We start from the raw sequence: 15,404 nt of genomic DNA on the forward strand, positions 1-15,404 counted from the left end.
ACTGACCTAGTAGTAAACCTTGGTCAACAAAGGATGTCAAACCGACATAGAAATCCAAGCATAGGTGGATGTCGACAAACATGATAGCTAGATGCTAGGTGGTGATAGTGCACAGGTCGGTGGAGTGTGCATTGATGCAAAAAGTCAGCAAGTAGGTTGACTTTTATGAAGAACCCACAAGTCACAAAGGATACCAGAGGATTGCAGCTCGAGGAAGTTAAGTTGGCAAAGCGACTGAACTGATCCTGCAAGAAGATTTGATCTTCGTATCTGTTTGTTGAAGGAAACAACAAAGCCATTAATGGTGTATGACACAGAAAAGTAGAAGAGCATGGTGCAGACCTCCAAATTTAGAAAACGCACATTGGAATGCGAATATTTTCTGGTGTTGATCGATGTCATGAAGATCGTATCCCTAGAAAAGAAGATCAAATCAAATTATATTTGGTTCAAGTTGGATAAGGCAAAACCTAACATGACATTATTGAATGAGGTTTTAGGAACGAATTCAAGATTATAAATAGATGAGGTTGAGACAAAAATGATTGATGCTTGATGTGAAGAAGGAGAGTTAATAGAGCTTGAGCAAAGAGAAGGATCATCTTCCTTAGAATTTATTCTAAGAAAGTTGCAGAGTTAACAGGCAAACTAGTGAAAGGGTTTAACCAGTAGTGATAGAGTACCGATAAACTGTAGCAGGTCTAATAGTTGAGCTAACAAGTGAGGTGTGATTTTTCAAAAAGGCATCCAAGTGTGACTAAGTGTGTTGTGAGGATGAGAGAGAATAAGAGAAGACCATTAACCAATAGAAATATATTTGATCAAGTGTTACAGAACTCATTTGCAACTAGAAGCTATAACTGTATCAAAATTGTGTTGTCATTGATGGCAACCAATTGGCAATCACACCTAGTAACCCATTGGCAGTTACCGGCACTAGAAATGGACTTCTATATACATCGATAGGCACTTCACCAATGATAGCAATAATGCATACCAACACTCAAGCTGACATGGAATAAAATTTTGTTTATTATTTTATAATGTAATTATCTCTTGTATAAGCCAACATGGTATATTGTAAAAGACTCATATATATGTATGAGATCTTATAGGTCATTTTTACATGAAGATATGATAAGAGAGAGAATGTAGATAATATTTTGTATAAGGTGATATAGTTGACAACGAAGGTTCTGGCTATAGACTGAGCTTAAAGTGGTACTGAACCTAGCATAGTTGATGCTGATCTGAACCATTTTGTAAGTCAGTGAGACTTCCATTTTGTAGTTGAGCAGTGAGCTCTAGGCTGCTAGCCTTCCTGCATGTTCAGGCCCCTCATTATAAGTGATATTTATTCATTAGCTAGTGAGTGAATATTGTGGGTCACAAATCCCACCAATTTTTTTCCCCCACCAGGTTTCCTCATTAATATCTTGTGTTATGGTGTATTCTCTATGTTGTCTCTATTATTCTTATTTGCTACATTAATTCTTATTTACCGGTACACTATTTTTGGATACAAAGTTCTTAATAAGTTTAAATATGTTTTTAGCTGGTTAGAAACTAATTCATCCCCCCCCTGTCAGTGTCTTTGGGACTGTCATTGATTCTAATAATTGGTATCAGAGCTTGGTCCTCTAATTTCAAAAGCCTAACAGCTTGAGAAAGATTCTGACACTAGTACATATGGAGAACTTAAGAAAAGAATTGGAAGGAGCTCTTGTATATTATGTTGCAAAGAAATTGAAGAATATCAAACTTGAAGATGATCTAAGGATTGCACATGAATTCATTAAAGGACTTCCAGAGAATTTTTCTATAGCACAAAATAAAATAAAAGAACTTCATGAGAAGATGTAGAAAGATGATGAAAAAGAAACTCTTAGAGAACTTGCAAACAAGTTGAGATAGGAAAACAATAATATGAAGAATGAAATGCAAGATATGGCTATGCGGTTATGTAAAGACATTGAAGATAGGAAGAAGAATGGGGAAGACTTGACTAGGAGACTCAATGACGCTGGAAATAAAAATCTAAGACTTAGTCATGAAAATGATATACTAAAGATAGAGCTGATTCACATGCAACATGATAAAACCAAGCTTTTGAGACAAAAGGGAATTCTAGAAATTGAGTTGGCTGCTACAAATAAACACAAAGACAAATTCAAGAAAATTTCAGAGGAACTTGAGGACATGCTGAAAAGTCAAAAACCTAATGGAGATACTAATGGACTTGGATTTGAAGTTGGAGAAAGCTCTAGTACTGCAAACAATCTAGATCAGAACAAACTAGTAAGACAACCTAATGCTTATAAGTTGAATGGAAAATGTTTCAATTGCAACAAATATAGTCATAGAGCAAATCAATGTAGATTTAGAAACAATCAGAATATTAATGCACCCACTGGTCAATGTTCCAAATGCAACAAAGTTGGTCATAATTCAGAAAATTGCAGAATGAATGTGAAATGCTATGTTTGTGGAAGATATGGACACTTATCTAATCAATGTAGAACACAAACCAGTGTAGGATATGGAAAGGCTATCTAGAGGAATAATGTGACTTGTTATGCTTGTAACAAGATTGGACACATTGCTAAATTTTGTAAAAGCAAGACTTCACTAGAAAATAATAAAGGATCCAGTTTGAAAGGCAAAGAAAAGGTAGATGAGGTAAAGAAAGAATTTTCAAAACAATGGATTAGGAAGAGAGATTAGATAGTTGATGAAACTATCTCTATACCGGTAGAACAGAGTAATCCTCCACTGACAGGAGATTCTTCATCCAACTAAGAAGTAACCCTTTGGGGGTATTACAGCAAGTTGAAAATCATGCAGATTACCCTCGGTTGATGGTGAGAAGATATATTTCTTCTTTATCGGTAGATGTGTTAAGTTTTCACTTAAGCGACGAGCATTTAATGCAGTTGGTGGAAGAAATGTTATTATAAATCGGCTGATTTCCCTCATTTTTTACTCACCAAGCATTCAAATTAGTAGAGAGTGCAAAAACTGAGTGAAGGCATTCAAGGTGAAGGTGCGAAGTGATTTCTTCAAGCATTTAGAATATTTTCAAGCAGCTAAAGGTATTTTTCAATGGCTTCTTCTTCTGCTCCCAAGTTTATTCTGAACCTTACCATTATGGAAAATGTGAAATGCCCTAGGCCTATATTTAAGAAGATTGCCAAAATTGCTAAGCAAGATGACTCTATAGGGGCATTTTCATAAATTCCTAAAGGTGTGGCATTTGCAGAAGACCCTAGGATTCATATACATTGCAATATAGAAGAACTAGGTTCTGAAGAATTGATGAAAATGTTTACTAAGGTAATTTGTGATGAAAATGGTGTTGTTAAACCTGAACACAAAATTATAGAAACTCTAGGTTTTGTGGAGATACTGAACATTCCCCAATTTCTAGAGGAAGTAGTAAGAATTGTATTGAGTAGAGCACATGGAGAATTCTTATGGTTGGATTTTGTCTACAAATAACCCGACAAGCAATTAGGGCAGTAATTGGTTTACCCTCAGCCCACAATAGACCTAATAAGACTAAGAAGATTCCTAACAACAAAATGATGATCCTAATCGGAGCAACATCTGACAACAGATCACTCAGAGTGAATGATATCAAAGATATCAATGTGATATTTGTAATTATGGTGTTAGGGTACAAGACTACATATGCTAACAGGCTCAATTCAGTTTCTAGTCTTTGTATAAACAGTGCTTATGATATGGTTAACAACAATGCAATGATAGATGTGTGTGAATGGATAAAAGATGAACTTATTGACAATTTGAAAAAGATCAAAGGAGATAAGAAAGGGACATTCCGCTTTGGAAATCTTTTAGTATCCTTGATGTCGTATTTCACTAACGAGTCCTCGATACTAGACCTAAAGACTTTGGATATGATATACCGATAGGAAAGCAACTTTCGGAAGCTTTTACCGGCATGGGAACTACTAGGGACAACAACATAATAGAATACCTCAAAAAATTCCAAGCTAAAATGAGAACTAGAGAAAGGATACCACAGAGTGTAGTGGAAAAATATAACAAAGAAATCTATTTTGTTATCAAGAGAGATGAGACATGGATGGAGGTTGTACTCCCTAAGACTATCTGGGTGACTGAAATGGGATATAAAGTAGATTTTACCATTTTGGAGACATATGCTAAAGCTTTACTGGAAGCACCAAGAGAACCATCAGAAAAAGTCTTTGGTAGTGCTGAGACTATTGAAGGAGATGTAATTTTGTTGAAGAAAAGGAAGAAAAGAGAAAAATTTATTAGAGATGCTTCTAGGAAAATGTAATGAACATTAGTGGCATATCGGCTAGTGAGCTTAAAGGACTTCAACCAGAGGCACACATTTCACCGATTGACACATCTTCTGTAATTGACAATGAAAAGCTAGCAGAGTTTAAAAGAGTTGAAAGGAGAAAGATAAAACCTTCACCGATACCCTCTCCTTCACCTAAGAGAGAAAGGACTCCAAGAAAGAAACAACAAGCAGTAAGGGGACCGCCAAAGAAACTCACACCAAAGAAGAAACAACATCATGTTACCCCTTCTTTGAATGATTTACTGAATGAGATAACTGATGATGGAGATTTGGCCAATGCACAAAAATTATATAACACATTTAATGATTCTGATAGGGAAAGCATTGAGAACAGTATAATTTTACATTTGGACATATATAAAAAGACTTTAATTGAAGTTGTGGATGACTTACCTAATGAAATCTATAGGAGATTGGAAGCAAAAAGGATAGGAGTGATGGAATTAGATAAGAAACTGAAAGTTGAAAAACTTCTAGCTGTACATCCTATAAATTCAAAAGAGGAAATTGATGAGTTAATTTATGAGGCTAACCAATTTGTTTTTGCATGTGGGCATCGACAACTAAGTTTAATGGCAAGAAGAGTAAAAGAGATTGCAGATGAAACTGTTGATAATTAGGATATATTTTTTGTGGAGAAGGAAAAACAAGAGGAAATGAACCGTCCGAAAAAGACATTTAAAGTGTATCAGAAGGATAAGGACAAGGGCAAAGGAAAAATTGGTGGTATTCCAAACATCAAGATCACTAACAATCTACCACCACCTTTGGGTACTGCACTAGTACACACAAATGATCCACCAGTTATTAACACTAAAGGTGCTACACAAGATAACACAAATCCTGAATCTGAGATAATTTTTACCATGAATGTGGATATTCAAGAAGTGAATATTGTTGTGGACAAGGATAGTTTAGAGGCTAAGGAAGACAATATTGACAGTGGTAATTTGGCCAAGAAACCGGTAGAGACTGTTGAAGTTGAGATCCCAACTCAACCAAAGCAACCATTAGAAACTGAGAAACCTACTAAAGGAATAGATGCTGGCATAGGGGCATCAGAGACTGAGATACTGTTAGTTGAACTTTTAGGAAAACAATCTAAGGTAGAAGTACACACTGAAACAGAGAAATCAACAATCATTGAGACATCAAAATAGTCTGAGAATCCTTTACAAGTAGAGATACAAACCCAAACTGATCCTCTGAAAGAAAATGCAAGTAAAATGGTTACAACTAATGGAAACAAAATAAAAGCAATTGGTCAAACATCCAACACATTAGCAAGTGAATTCAAACCTACCAATGTTACAGAGGTACTTTTGGATTCAATAAAAAAGATAACAGATTGCAATGCATTGGCCTAAAAGGCAATTGATAACACTATACCTATTCTTAAATTGATTGCACCTGTATGTGGGAAAAGTGGGTCGATAGAAGTTAATATGTGAAAAATGTTCCAAAATACCTGTCCACACACACACACAGGACTTCTTGGTGCAAGCTATGGAGTCATAAAGTATAACTCAGCTTCCCAAGGTGGGTCCCATGGTTCTCTATCTTACAATGTCCCTCAAACCAATATTTTGCTCTCAGATCACTGAACAAAATGGTTTAGGGATGGCAAATGCAAGAATGAGGGATGTTTTGATAGATTTTAGAATGAAATGCATCCTAAGCTATGCATGATTCTAGAAATGCAATAAACTAGATTATAAGATGACAAGGTTAGTATGAATACTATCCTAACATGATATATTTAGTCTATAATTGAGCTAAATGATAAAGAAAGTATTCTAAACATGCATATTTAGACTAATTATTGATTTCAAAGAGAGGCTAAAATGGTGAGCATAAAAATGATATATGAAAGCTTGAATGTATTTGAGCATAAGTATGATACTACAAATTTTGAGGATGATAAAATGGAGGAATGAGAGCTCTATTTATAGAAAAAATAGGGCAATGGATGGTCAGGATTGAAAGATTCAATCAAGGGTTGAGTTTGAAAGTTGGGGATCCATGTTTGCAATTTGTACCAATAAAATAGTGACAAGTGTCAACATAGGGTTGGGTTGAGAGAAGGGGTTGGAGGCATTAAATGCCTGAGAAGACCTTATGGTTATCTAGAGGGTAAGGGTCAAGCCTAAGTTAGGCTTACCCATTGGATTAAGAGTTAATCCAAGGATAAACTCTTGTGTGAATGATTAAGAGCTAATCATGGTCAAAGCATTAAATGCTTGATGAGACCCTTGGGTTGGATGAAGGTTGAGTTAAAAGAAATTCTTTAACCATGTAAAAAGGTTTGAGTTAACCATTAATGGTTATCAAGACTTTGGGGATTTAAGTGGTTGAAGGCTTGAAACCTTTAATGGTTATCAAAGACTTTGAGAAATTAAGTGGTTGAAGACTTGAAGCCTTTAATGGTTATCAAAGACTTTGAGGATTTGAGAAGTGACCTCCCCTTTCTTAGGGATGTGACAAAGTTTAGAAGATGGGTTAGGCTAATTAGAAGCAATTAGAAGAGTCTAGAAGGGATTAGAAAGGGCTTTAGGAAGGCAAGTGAGAGATGTAAGATTTTGCAAGTGGATGGAGGGATAATAAGATTTAATTGAAATAAAGAATTTTATTCAATTTGGTTGCAATTAAATAAATTAGATTTATATAATTTAGGATAACTATTTAATTAAATTTGAATTTAATTAAAAGTGGATAGGGGGGATTTAATTGGATAAAATGATTTATTCATTAAATGGGTATAGTGAATTTAATTTAAATAAATTGAGTAATTTACTTAATTAAATAGAGGAATGTGGGTAAATTAATTAAATTGGATTTAATTAAATAGAGAAATGAACATAAAACATTCATTTAGGAATATGGTCATTTTTATACATCTACATTTTGCCCCTCTTTAAAGTGATGTGTGTGCACATGTTATTTCAAAGAAAATGATGCCTTATCATGATTTATGATCAAATGCAATTTTTGTGTCGCTCTTTCGATTTACAAGTTGTTCCCCAGATTTGATTTGATGCGTGATGCCCCCTCAGGAGATGAATCAATTTTGTTTTTTTGAAATTTTTTGATTTGATATGATGAGTTGCTTGGATTTGTAGGATTTCGTCGATGTAATTTGTGTGTAAATTGATTCATCCGCTGATAATGTACAATGTGTAAGGTATAGGGGAGACCGCGACCATATTATAGGTCCATTTGGCTAACCCTAATTTCATTTTCCTCCTATAAAAGGGGAAAAGAGCTTTGATTTGATTCATTTGTGCTTTGTTGACTTTGGAGAAAGAGAATTTGGTCTGCAAAGAAAATGCCGATTCCATATTCTAGACACCGTTTCGAGCACGTTTGGAGGTACCGGAGACCTACCGCGTATGGACCACCAGTAAGTCAACATTTTTGACCCTCTTTTGATTTTTGATTTGGTTGTTTTTAGTCATTTTTTTAATTTTTGAAACTCGGGTCTAGCGTTTTAGCCCATCTAAGGCATAGATTAGCGCATACAAATTTTTAAGTAGTGCATCAAGTTTATTTTAGGAGGTGCGTCCGGAATAAAAGAGGGTAGCGCATAGGAAATAGAGGTTAGCGCATAGACACAGAATAGCGCATGGCGATAGTTGGGTAGCGCGTAGGGTAGACCTAGCACATAGGGGTCACAGGGGTTCACATGGGTAAGGGGGTTTAGCACGTAGGGCTAACCTAGCGCATAGGGTCAAACGGGTAGCACCTAGGAGGGATAGATTAGCGCATAGTGTCAGTCTAGCGCATAGGGTAGGTTAGGTGGTGCATGGGGGGAAATATTTAGCGCGTAGAGTCAGTCTAGCACATAGGGTAAATAGATTAGCGTGTAAGAAAAATAGCCTAGCGCGTGGGGGAGTTTTAGCGCAGCGGGAGTCTCTTTTAGCGCATCTAGAAAATTTTTGCGAGATGAGCCAAAATGTAAATTTGTTTTCTTTGTCTGTCACGATTTTATGGATTTGTCCAATATGAGTGTCGATATAACTTGTTTTGATTTGCGATTTTTTAACTTATGTATAGATATCAATGTGGTGTTTTGATCAAAATATGATTTGTTTGCTTACCGTGTTTCAAGTTCAATGTGTGAAGCCTGATTTGTGTTACTAGCTAATATGGGTTGGAAACTTGAGTTGTTTTACAAGTTGATATGGGTGGAAAACTTGAGTTGTTTTACAAGTTTACGTGATTGTGGAGACTTGAGTTGTGTTACAATTTTTGATATGGTTTTTGATAACTTGAGTTGTTTGACAAGTTGATATGAAATGATAGGATTTTGAACTTCATGTAGATGAGCAAATTCTATCATGTTGTTGATGTAAGTTTGATTTTGATATCATTGTTTTGATGTGGAAACTGATATTTAATTTGTTTTGCTTGTTTGATAGGAGTGATTGGGTGTGGTCCAGTCATGGGAGAGATTTCCAAGACCGTGGACATTGATACCGCGGTTGTCACAGGCCGACCTTGACATTATTGAGAGATGTGGGTTGACCTCCCTCTTGGATATGCCTCGGTTCATTGTGAACTGGGGGCTACTGACAGCTTTGGCAGAGAGGTGGTATAGTGACACCAACACCATCCATTTTGCCACTTGAGAGATGACAGTCACACTAGAGGATTGTTACAGGATCCTACGCATTCCTATTGTAGTTGCACTACTACCATATGAGTAGTCAGAGGATGGTGGTATAGAGGTATTGCGCCGCATTTTTCATGATGATACAGTCTGTGGCTATGAGATCCCATGGCAGGATTTTTTGGACCTAGATTATGCACCACTACCATCTGTACTAGCAGGGTTCATTGGTGGATTCCTTTGTCCTGATCGTAGGTCAAAGGGATTCTCGGTGGGATGGGGCCTGGTTTTGGAGGAGATGGTCACACAGGGCCGGCGGTTTTCATGGGGATCAGCTATGCTGGCCCATCTATACAGGGGTCTACATGAGGTGGTATACCTCAGCTATGACAGTTTGTCAGCTGGCATGACATTATTATAGGTATGGTGTTGGGAGCACATTCCAGCAGCGAGGCCACTAGCAGATAGGGATAGTCCTGTGGGATGCGCATATGCGTACGGATACAGGGGTCTAGTTGTCCAGCGTAAGTTGCGCAAACTAGAGCATTGGAGGAGAGTGCTTGATGACATAGATACGGTCACTTAGCGACAATACACAGGATGTGAGGTGTGGGCTGAGGATGGGCTGGACATGCCCTTTGTTTTTATGACCAGGTACCTGATCGGGAGGACCCCGTTCGTGATTGAGAGGTTTGTGGTGACCCAAGTTTTGAGGCAGTTTGGGCGCTAGCAGGGTATTCCATAGGGAGCGTGCCTATATGCACGACGGTGGCAAGATGTAGCAGATTGGGGGCCAACCATTGATAGTGCAGTGGTGGTGGAAGATTTTGTGGGGTTGGCCGGGAAGATATGGTATTATGCCCCTAAGATTCAGGATGCGGGCATGATGGATGAGTTTGCCTAATTGTTTGCTGTGCGGGCGGTGGCTAGGATATCTAGTCCTGATGAGATGAGGCCAACTTTTGATTTGGATGAGGAGGAGGGAGAGGGAGATGATGATGATGATGATGATGATGATGATGGAGAGGATGGAGGAGATGGACGAGGGAGAGGAGCTAGAGGGAGGCAGGGAGGTAGAGGGAGGAGAGGAGATAGCGGTGTGGAGAGAGCGGTGAGACAGGGGAGGATAGATAGGGGGAGAGGTGGATTGGCTATTGGAGCCGGTGGAGAGGGGAGAGAGGGGGAGGTGCTAGCTATGGTGGGGGGTGATGATGAGGCAAGGCGACCAACTTAGATGAGGAGGACAGATGTGCTCCCACCACTAGCACCGAGGACAGGCAGGGTTGGAGGAGTTGCCCCGGCACAGGTACCTCTATGGGTTTGGATCCTGACACATGTTGAGGATGAACATATCCGAACCCTACAGGTGACTGTTCAGTAGCTGCAGGCACAGATTTTGACCTATCAGCGATAGATTGCTCAATTGACCACTGAGCGGGACATGAAGATAGAGTGGAGGGGACGAGCGAAGGAGGTCATGTCTAGTATGCAGAGAGCAGCGGCGGGTGGTCCTATGAGAGACACCCTGAGAGAGCTAGCATTGAGAGCTCAGGAGGTGGAGAACTTTCAGTGGCACTATGAGGCTGTGGTACCTAGGGACCAGCGAGTATAGAGCTTTACACAGTGGAGATCTAGTCAATCTCGAGATACTGGGTCACTGTCTGAGAGCTGAGGTGTTACAGGGCCACCCAGACAGGACCCTCCTGGGGATCCAGGGGTGGGCGCATCTGGAGCTAGACCATCTCCATCAGGGGATAGTCATACTTGAGAGACGTGGTCTCTGTTGTAGTTTTGGATCATTGTTATTCTTTGTACTGGACACAGTTTTGACACATTTTGTACATTTTGATCATTTTTGAGATATATATATCTATGGCACCATTTTTGTTGATCATGTGGGGTGTTTATATGGATGCATTTATTTGGGTTATTTTGTTTATGTGATGCAATGCTTTAAATAGATGATATTATGTATAATGCAGGATGTATGCTTTTATATGCTGTGAGATGTATCTTGAAAATGAGATGTATGATTTGATATGCGGTGTGATGTATCTTAAAAATGACATATATGATTTGATTTGCAACTAAATGTAAAATGATATGCAATGATGTTAAAATGATATGCAACTAATCGTTAAAATGATATGTAAACATGTTAAATGATATGCAACTAATCATTAAAATGATATGTAAACATGTTAAATGATATGCAACTAATTGTAAAAATGATAGGCAACTAATTGTTAAAATGATATGCAAACAAGTTAAATGATATGCAATTAATTGTTAAAATGATATGCAACTAATTATTTTTGGTAGCATCCTCATTCTGTATTTTCCATTCGATATAGCCATTTGTGTGCTTTCTTTGTAGATATCATCATTGAGCATTGATTTGTTTAGGATATGTTGAAAATTTATACAAGCATAATGGTATAATTGAACCATAATGACCTGAGAAAAATTTACATGATTTTTGATTTTGCAAGATAGCACAAACGTCAAGGTATAATTGAACTAGGATGACCTGAGTGCGCATTGTGTAAACAGACAAGATTAGATCATTTGTATGCGTGAAGTGGAATCAGGCCTTTAGTGATATTAAACGTATCACGTCTCGAGGCATGTATTCATGTAGTACAAGTGATCGCCTCCCAGATAGAAGACTAAGAAAATATTTAAAAAATTCAAAATTCAAAATGCAAACCTAGTCAAGATTTTATGCTATAGTGCAACATCTAGTACTTCAGAAAATCATCCATCCTTGGTATTTTTGTGAATTGTTTTTTGTTGTGATAAAGCGTTTTTTTTTTTTTTGGTTTATTGGATGTCAAGATGTTGAGTTTTGCAAATAGCCTTGATGTCTTGAATGTTTACCAATTTTAGACGATTGGAATGCCCCTAGCTAAGTGTGCCTCTTGATGTGAATATGTACAGTGATTTCCAAGCCATGGTGGATTAGTGGTAAGAGGATATATATAGACAAATTAGGATAGTGACTATGCTAAGTATGTCCTGAATGGATATTTGCTAAGTGTTGGGCGATGGCCGATAGTGTTTGTATGGATAAAATGGTATTGATATAGATGGAGGAGCCATTCTTTCACAAGAGCGCCTGTTTACCAGGTTTTCATCATTTGTTTTTATTGTACTTTGTGTTTTTTCTTTTTCTGGATTTTTTATTTTTTTTGCTTGTTTTTGGCTTTTGTCGTGCACTAGGCTACTTAAGTGTAGTACCTCTTTAGATGGATGATGTTAGTTGGTTTGTCAAGGAAATCTCCTTCTAAAGTCACTAGCTGGTAGGCACCTGATCCATAGACGGATATGATAACATAGGGACCCAACCAGTTAGGTCCAAATTTTCCTTTGTTTTCTCGATCTTGTTGATTTCTTGGATTTTCTTTGAGGACTAGGTCACCAATTTTGAAATTACGGGGAATGACCTTGTGATTGTAGCTCCTGCACATGCATTTTTGATATGCTTTGAGATGAGTATAAGCATATTGGCGTCTTTCATCTAATAGTTCAAGTTCTTGCAGTCGGTTAACTCGATACTCTTCATCTAGGATTAAACCTTTCAAAGAGACTTTGAGAGATGGGATTTCTACCTCTAGGGGTAAAATGGCTTCTGATCCATACACCAATGAATATGGTGTTGCTCTTGTAGGTGTGCGGATGCTAGTTCTTTATGCCCAAAGTGCTGGATTGAGTTGTACGTGCCAATCTTTGCTTGCATCATTCACTGTTTTCTTGAGGATTTTTGGTATTTTTTTGTTAGATGCTTCCGCTTGACCATTTCCCTGCCGGTAGTATGGCGTAGAGAATCTATGTTGGATTTTGAATTTTTCACATAGTTCTTGGACATCTTGATTTTTGAAAGGCCGTCCATTATCGGTGATGATTGAACTTGGAATACCATATCTGTAGGTCAGATAATTGAGGATAAAAGAGGCAATTTGTTTCCCAGTCACTGTGGTCATGGGAACTGCTTCTATCCATTTGGTAAAGTATTCTGTTGCTGTTATAATGAACATGTGTCCATTTGAAGATGAAGGATGAATTTTGCCAACTAAGTCCAGTCCCCACTGACAAAAGGTCCAAGATGCTGTAAATGACTGCAGTTCTTGTGCTGGTGCATGTATAAGATTACCATGGATCTAGCATTTAGGACATTTCTTAGCAAAGTGATATGAGTCTTTCTCCATTGTAGGCCAATAGTATCCCATCCTTAGAAGCTTTTTAGCTAGAGTAGTACCACTTGAATGTGTGCCACAAATACCTTCGTGAAGCTCGTGTAAAGCAGAATCAGAATGATTACGATCAAGGCAACAAAGAAGAGTACCATTTAGACCTCGACGATACAAAGTATCAGTGGTAAGGGTATAACGGGCAGCTTGTTGGATAAAGTTACGTTTTTGGTTATGGGATTGGTCAATTGGTAAGATATTGTGCTTGAGGTAGTCGTATATTGGTCCATATAATAGAGAATCTAAACCAGTCAAGGCATAGATAACCTGGGATTCAGAGTGGTCATAAGCGGGGGAGAATAGTTGCTCTACCAGGAACTCGTAACGACTTTGTTGCTCTGGAATTTGTAGTAGTGAAGCAATAGTAGCCATTGCATCGGCTGCTTTGTTGTTCAATCTTGGTATTTGCTCGAAGGTGATGTGCACAAAATACTATTTGAAGTCATCTACCATTTGCTTGTAGGGTAGTAGCTTGTCATCCTTTGTCTGATAGTTGTTAATTTGACGGATGACCAGTTGCGAGTCCCCATAGACTTTTAACTCTATGATTTTCCACTCTACGACCATTTTGATGCCTATAACTAGTGCCTCATATTCAGCCACATTATTTGTGCATGGAAACATAAGCCTATATGATTTTGGGATAGTGTGTCCTTCAGGAGTGATGAACAAAAATGCCAGCACCGGAACCATGTTGTGTATAGGAACCATCAAAGTATAGGGTCCATTGTTTAGTAGAAAGAGCAAGAACATCCCTGTCTAGAAATTCAATCTCCATGGTGTGTTTGCCTGGTAGCAGTGCTTCAGCTAACTGATCTACAATTTCTTGTCCTTTGATTGCTCGTCTTTCTGTGTATTGGATGTCAAATTCACTGAGAATCATGACCCATTTAGCCAATTTGTCTGTAAGAGCTGCCTTGCTGAGTAGATATTTGAGAGGATCAATTTTTGCGACCAGCTTAGGGGTGTGTGCTAGCATATAATGTTGGAACTTTTGAGATGCGAAGACCACTGTTAGGCAAGCCTTTTCAATGAATGTATAGTTGAGTTCATAGCCATTCAATGTCCTACTGATGTAATATATGGCACATTCCTTCCCTTGTTGATCTTCTTCTGTCAATAGTGCCTCCAGTGATATATCTATTGTTGAGATATATAAGATAAGAAGCTTTCCTACGACTGGTGGTACTAGAACTGGTGGATTCATTAGATACTGTTTGATTTGGTAAAAAGATTCTGCACACTTGGCCTCCCATTTGAAGGGTACATTTTTGTGTAGTAAATGGTTAAATGGTAGACTTTTATCTGCTAGCTGAGCGATGAATTGCCTAATTGATTGAAGTCATCCTTGTAGAGATCTGAGTTGACTGATATTCTTTGGTGGTGGCATGTCCATAATGGCTTGTACCTTTGCTGGATCTACTTCAATACCTTTAACTAAGACAATGTAGCCTAGTAATTTGCTTGATGTAACCTCGAAGACACACTGCTTAGGGTTGAGCCTGACTTGGAATTTCTCCAATCGATCGAAGATCTTTGTTAGAATGCTGAGATGTTTGGCTTTGGTGAAGGACTTAGTGAGTAAATCATCCACACAGTCTTCCATAAATGTATGCATCATGTCATGGAATATTGTTGTCATTGCTCTCTGATAGGTGGCTCTTGCATTTTTTAAGCCAAAAGGCATAACATTCCAATAGTACGTTCCCCAAGGACAAGTGAATGCGGTTTTATCTTGATCTTCTGGGGCTATTTTGATTTGATTATAACCTGAGAAACCATCCATTAGTGAGAGCATTGCATGGCCTATTGTGAGATCGACAATTATGTCGATACTGGGCTGAGGAAAGTTGTCCTTTGGACAAGCTTTGTTGACGTCTTTGAAGTCAGTGCAGATTCTGATACTACCATCTGGTTTTGATACTAGAACGATGTTGGAAATCCATTCTACATAGTCAATGGGTTGGATGAATCCGGCATCTAATAATTTCTTTAGTTCAGTTTTGACCATGAGTGCCACCTATGGATTCATTTTTCGTAGCTTTTTCTTGACTAGTTTAACTCCTGAAGAGATGGACAAGTGATGCATGATTAAGTGCGGATCCACTCCAAGCATATCAACATAGGACCAAGCAAAGTTAATTTGCTGTTCTTTAAAGAAGATGATGAATGCTGATCTTTCTGCCTC

Source organism: Cryptomeria japonica, chromosome 5, assembly GCF_030272615.1.
Source record: "Cryptomeria japonica chromosome 5, Sugi_1.0, whole genome shotgun sequence".
NCBI classification, from domain to species: domain Eukaryota; kingdom Viridiplantae; phylum Streptophyta; class Pinopsida; order Cupressales; family Cupressaceae; genus Cryptomeria; species Cryptomeria japonica.